Source organism: Equus caballus, chromosome 6, assembly GCF_041296265.1.
Source record: "Equus caballus isolate H_3958 breed thoroughbred chromosome 6, TB-T2T, whole genome shotgun sequence".
NCBI classification, from domain to species: domain Eukaryota; kingdom Metazoa; phylum Chordata; class Mammalia; order Perissodactyla; family Equidae; genus Equus; species Equus caballus.
The window spans coordinates 87857394-87863303 of record NC_091689.1 but is presented as its reverse complement, the minus strand read 5'-3'; the positions used below and the strand labels follow the sequence as shown (position 1 = coordinate 87863303).

Sequence of the window (5910 nt, the reverse complement as noted above, 5' to 3'; positions counted from 1 at the left end):
GAGCCGGGGGCGGGGGCCGGGGGCGGGGGGCGGGCGCGCGGGCCTCTCGGCCGGCCGTGCAGACGCCGCGGCGGAGAGACGGCGAGAGGCGGAGACTGGGGGGAGGGGGGTGTGGAGCAGGAGGCGGGGGCGGGGACTCGGAGCCGGGGCGCCGAGTTAGGGACTGGGGTGACCGAGGCCAGGCAGTGGAAGGCGGGCTTGGGGACGTAGCGGGCGGGGCGAGGTCGCTCCCTGCCGCCCACGCCGGATGCACAGCCGGCCCTCTCCGCGCCCACGTACCCACGTGAGCGCCCAGCCGGCGACATTCCTACTCCCCCCCATCCCTACCCCTCCGAGCGGAGAGCGGAGTTTCACAACCACGCACAGGTACACGAAGACACCGAGAAGCGCAGAGACGTGCATACGCGCCTGAACAACTACGCGGACGCCCCATGCCACACTCAGGCCTCGCGGGCTGTACGTGGGAACGTTAGGAGTGAGCCGGGAAAAGTTGGCGGAGACTCGGGGTGCGCGGCTGCTCTCGGGCGTGCATCTGACCCCCATAGAGTTTGCACTTATGGCAAGTCTGTGAGCGTGGGGGCTCTGCAGGAGTCCCGGCCCCAAAAGGAGTAATTTGAAGAGGCCAGTTCCCGGAAACCCAGGCCTCCTCCATCTGTGCCTCGAGTCCCTGCCGAAATTTGGGGAACAGGAATGGGCGGGCTTTGCTAGAAGCTACCACTTAGACGCGCGCTGAGGAGACGCATCGGTTTTGTTAGCGCCCAGGTCAGGCAGGGATGGGAGGGGTACCCCGCCTTCCTCTACTCGTCGCACCCTATTTGCTGAGGATGGGGACCTGCTCCTGGGGAGTTCTGTGTGGGAAAGCTGGGATAGGGAGGATCCCCTTTGGGGACGTCTATTAGGGGACTGCTCGGGAGAGTCTAGGGGAAGATGGGCAGGAGGCCGGGAGCATCCGTCGAGGCTCCCTACGGAGGAGTTGGAGGGAGGAGCTCCTTCAAGGAGCCTGGCCACCGCCGCCCCCCTCCACCCCACCACCCCTCCCCCGTTTGTTTCTCCTAGCCCCATCTGGTTCCCATTACACTCCCGCCCACGGCTGGGAGGGCTGGAGGGTGGGGACAGGCGGGGGCTCTGAGGGCCTGTCCTTGTGGCTTTAGGCCCCGGGGAAAGGAAGGGGGGAGGGGGCCGACTGGAAGGGAGCTGACTGGCCGGAGGCAAGGTTCCCCATGGTCCGAAACCTCAGCTCCGCCCCGCCATTCCGCACTTGTGAGTGGCCCGGGACCCGGCAGGGCGTGGGTGGCGTTGGCGGGGGCTGGTTCTACATTCCGGCCGGGCGCGGGGACCTTTCCGTCACCAGTGGGGGCAGGAGAGGAGGGGTGCACCACAGGGGGGATTTAGGTAGCTAAGATTCTCTTCTCCATCGCGTTAAGCACCAAACAGCGGACGGTGATAGGAACGCGCTGAGTCCCCCTTCCCAATCCCCTGTCCTGCAACTGGAGGGCGCGCGGCTAGAAGGGCTCCCTACGGGGACACTCCCTGATCCCCTCCGAAGTGTGTGGGTACCCCCTCCCCCACTCGCCTCTCAGGTTATTTCGGAGCCTGGGCTGCCAGCCGCTGGCCCGGGTTTCCACGTGCCTCCTCCCTCCCCCTGCCCACGCTCCCCGTGACGCACATCCTCCGCCCACGCAGCCTCTGCTCCAGGCGCCCCCCTCCCTCCCACCCGGCCCCCGTGGGGCGGCGCGGAGCCCCAGGATCGGGAGGGAGGCGCAGGCCAGGAGAAGAGGGCGGAGTGGGGCTTGAAGCAGGGGGGCGGTAACCAACTGGGCGCCGGGCGCCTGGGTCCCGGCCCTGGAAAGAGGCCGAGGGAGGAGCCGACTCTGGGGCCTCCACTCCTTGGTCCTCCGGCGGGTACTCGGCCAGAGAGGGAGGAGGGGAGAAAAATCGCGCGGACGCGTTCTGCCCACTCCCCTAGGGGAGTCAGAAGGGGTTTGTCTGGGTGTGCGAACCTGTGTGAGTGAAACTCCCTAGTGTTGTTTGTATCTTTGTTTCTCAGGGTTGTCGTGAGGTTCGAATGAGAGGATGTATATGAAAACTCTGTAAATTTGGCAAATGCTAAGCAAATTTAAGTCGCTATTGCCAGTGTGTGCCTCTGTACCCTGAGATTATGTATTTATATGTTTCTTTAAATCTACTTGTGTTTCTGTGTCTCTGTCTCTCTTTAGGTTTGTATGTGAGCTCCTATGTGTGGATTTAAAAATACATACATTTAAAAATCATTGACTTGTCAAGCCCCGCCAGAGGCCCAGAGCGCCCCCGCAGCCGGAGCTGCTGAGACGTCTGTTCTTCGCTTCCCTCCCACTCCTACCACCCCCAAGTCTCCTCCTACTCCCTTCCGTTGAGAACAAGGAATTTCCAGCCTTTAGCAAATGGAGAGAGACAGAGACAGAGACTGAGACCATGAGAAACTGTAGAAAAACACAAAGATAAGAGACAGGTGGGGGGGAGGGGTGACAAAAGAGATGGGTGAATACAAAAGTCTTAATTTTCTCTCTTTTTTTTCCATGGGCCCCATTCTTCCCAGCGTAGGTCAGGAACACTTTCCTGCTCTCCCATCTCAGTGTTGTCAGGGGCACGCAGAGCAGAGTTACCGATCCCATTTAATCAAGGATTAATTTATTGCCTACGCTGGTCTCTTCTAGGAAGGAAAGCAGTATCCTGAGTCCCAGTTTTCCAAGAACAGGGGAAAAGATTGTGAAGAAAGTGGGTGGAAGAGGAGTGAGGAAATTGCTAACCAGAAGGATTGTCATTCCCAGGCACCTGTAGCTTTTCATCTAGCAGATTGCAGTGCTCACCCCCTCTCCCCAAGTTTTCACGAGGCCTATTCCAGGTCAGTCAGTGAAGTCTGGCTCACATGTCACCTGCCTGCACCCCCTGTAGGCAGAATTAATTGCTCCCATCCTTGGGTGGCCTTATGGCTGTTCCTGCTCATTTCAGTTACCTGTAGTTGTGGTTTCGCCCTCAGCCCAGGACCTCTCCAGGGTAGGTCTGGGGTCTCGTGGGCCTTCTGAAATGAATGAGTTGATGATGCTATTTCCAGACCTGAGTGACTTTCAAAAGGACAATTGATGCAGATTTTACTCCAAAAGGGGCCGAACCTGGGCAAAACTGTGTAAGTGGGGACATTTGTTTTCCATGCCTCCTTAAAGTTCCCAGGGAGTCGCACTGGCAGTCCAGGTCTGGCTCCTTGGCCTTCTAAAATGTCCATTCTTGGGGCTGGCCCTGTGGCCGAGTGGTTAAGTTTGCACGCTCCGCTGCAGGCGGCCCAGTGTTTTGTTGGTTCGAATCCTGGGCGCGGACGTGGCACTGCTCATCAAGCCACCCTGAGGCAGCGTCCCACATACCACAACTAGAAGGACCCACAACGAAGAATATACAACTATGTACTGGGGGCTTTGGGGAGAAAAAGGAAAAAACCAAAATCTTCAAAATGTCCATTCTTCTGGTAAATTAATTCATACTCAGATACTAAAGGTAGAAGGCTGAAATCCTTGCTAGAAACAGAAATATATGTATATAAAGTATATTATTTCCTCTTTCAGTAACATGTAAGAATTATAATCTAAGGTATGTTTTCCTTCAATTGAGTCATCTTACAAGGAGCAATGCTTCACCCCCTCAAAGACAAATCATCCTAACTTCTGCCTTTAAGGAACTCATAGACCAGTAGGGGAGATAGACGTAAACAAATAATTACAATGTAGTACAATAATAAGGGTACAAACACTGACAGAAGTAAAGGGGACAAGAGATGTCTTCTGTGTGGGGTTGTGAGGAACTTGTTTAGATAGGCGTGCACACGAGTTGATGATGCAGCCTAGGAGTTTGAAGTATGAATAGGAGATTTCCGGGAGGAAGGGACAGTCAAGTCAGAGCAGAATGTAAATGGATGTATGAAACAGAATGATACATTTGAGAAACTAGAAATTGTTCATTATTGCTATATGAGGGGTGGTGGTAGTTAAAAACGAGCCCAGGGAGGTGTACAAGGCAATTTCATTAAGGACATTATAGACTCTTGCTTCTCAAACTGTAATAAAGGACCAATTAAAAAAAAATTTCTGGAGTCGGCTGCTTGGCTGAGTGGGTTAAAGTTCGTACGCTCTGCTTCAGCAGCCCAGAGTTCACCGATTTGGAACCTGGGCACAGACCTAGCACTGCTCATCAAGCCATGCTGTGGCAGCATCCAACACAGAAGAACTCGAATGACTTGCAACTAGGGTATACAACTATGTGCTGGGGCTTTGGGGAGAAAAAAAAAAGGAAAGTTGGCAACAGATGTTAGCTAAGGGCCCATCTTCCTCAACAAAACAAAACAAAAGCATACCTTTAAAAAATTTTCCAATCTATTGTCTACTACTTCTGTAAAATACTCTAAAAGTGAATAATTGAAAAATGAAATAGAATTCCCGTTTTTATTAGATTCAATAAATAAATTTTTTGTCAAATAAATGCTTACACCATTTCTGAAATTGATGCGTTGCAGATTGGTAATAAACTTGGAATAGCACAGTTGTAGTTGTTTCTTTACATCTATGTTTTAGGTCATACTGAGGACCTTGGACTTCATCACAGGAGATTTCTGGGGAACCATAAAGACTTTGTAACATGAGAGTGACATGGTTAGGTCTGCATTTAGTAGTAGTGTGGAGGAAGGATTTATGGCTGTAAAAACAGCAGGGAGGCCAGCTTGGAGGAAACTAAAGTGGTCCAAGGGAGGTATGGCCGGGTGCCAGACTAAATGCCTTGCATGAGAGGAAGGGGAAAGGATAGATTCAAAAGGTAGCCAGAAGGTAAAATCAACAGGACTTGATGATTGGCTGAGGGGTTGGGGGAAGAGAAGAAAAGTTTAGGGTGACTCCTGGGCTTCTAGCTTGAGTGACTGAGTAGATGGAGTGTCTTCATTAAATATTCACCATCTGTAATCCTTTTCCTAAAATAAAATTATGAAAACCAAAAGTTTTTCATAACTCATTTGACAATAAAACCTAATCTGACCTGATCTTGTTTTATGGCAGACCTCCTAACCTTTCATTATTTATAGTTTGATTTATCCCACTTTTGTTTATCCCAGTGTGAATATTCATATATCTCATTGCAGAAATATTAATTTGTTTGATTACGAGTGCTCAGACTCCAGTGAGACACTTGCCTTATATATTGTATATGTACCGTATACCTTTCTAAAATAAAAAATTCTGAAACACATTTATATCCAGATTTCCCACCCCATTTACTCATCAGTCTTGGCCTGAGTTCTTTTGGCTATTTGCATAAATCACATCCACCTGCAGATAATGAATATTCATTGCAGTGTGTGCTATAGACTCTGAAGAGGATTTTTCAAAGTGTTTTGAACAGTCTCCTCATTATTAAAACAAGGCTAAAAGCTTCTTGAGTGACTACTTCGAAGTGACAGAACTCATTTGGATGGTAAGGTGTAATGGGACAACCAGTCTTATTATGTACACCTCATTTACACATTTTAGCAGTCAGTGGTCAGTGATCTTCTGGAATTAGTTCCCAAACCTGGAATTAGTTCTCCTGTTCCCTGGCCTTTGTTCGCAACCAAAGAGCGAGCTCTGAATGGTGAGAATTTGGGGGGCCTGGTAGAAAATGTGTGTGTGTGCGTGTGCACCCAAGCATGTATGTATGTGTATATACTGATAGATAAATGAAAAGCAATAGGATATATTGGAGTATATGAGGAAGCCATTTGGTTTAAAACTAATTCGGCCTGACCTGGTTTTTCTAAAAGGGCCTGAGGTGGCCTGTTGAGCATGCATTGTACGTCTGTTTTGAATATTTACTATGCCCCAAAGACAAGAATGATGCCCCTAAAGATAGGGATATAGCTTC

At 50.9% G+C, this 5910-nt stretch overlaps 1 long non-coding RNA gene across 1 annotated transcript; it reads left to right on the top strand.

Annotated features, from left to right (window-relative positions):
• Positions 1-1098: 1098 nt before the first annotated feature.
• LOC138924837 (uncharacterized) lies at positions 1099-4109 on the top strand. Its single transcript, XR_011440144.1, has 2 exons — positions 1099-1260; positions 2217-4109. It is a non-coding gene; the product is annotated as an uncharacterized lncRNA (long non-coding RNA).
• Positions 4110-5910: the final 1801 nt, after the last annotated feature.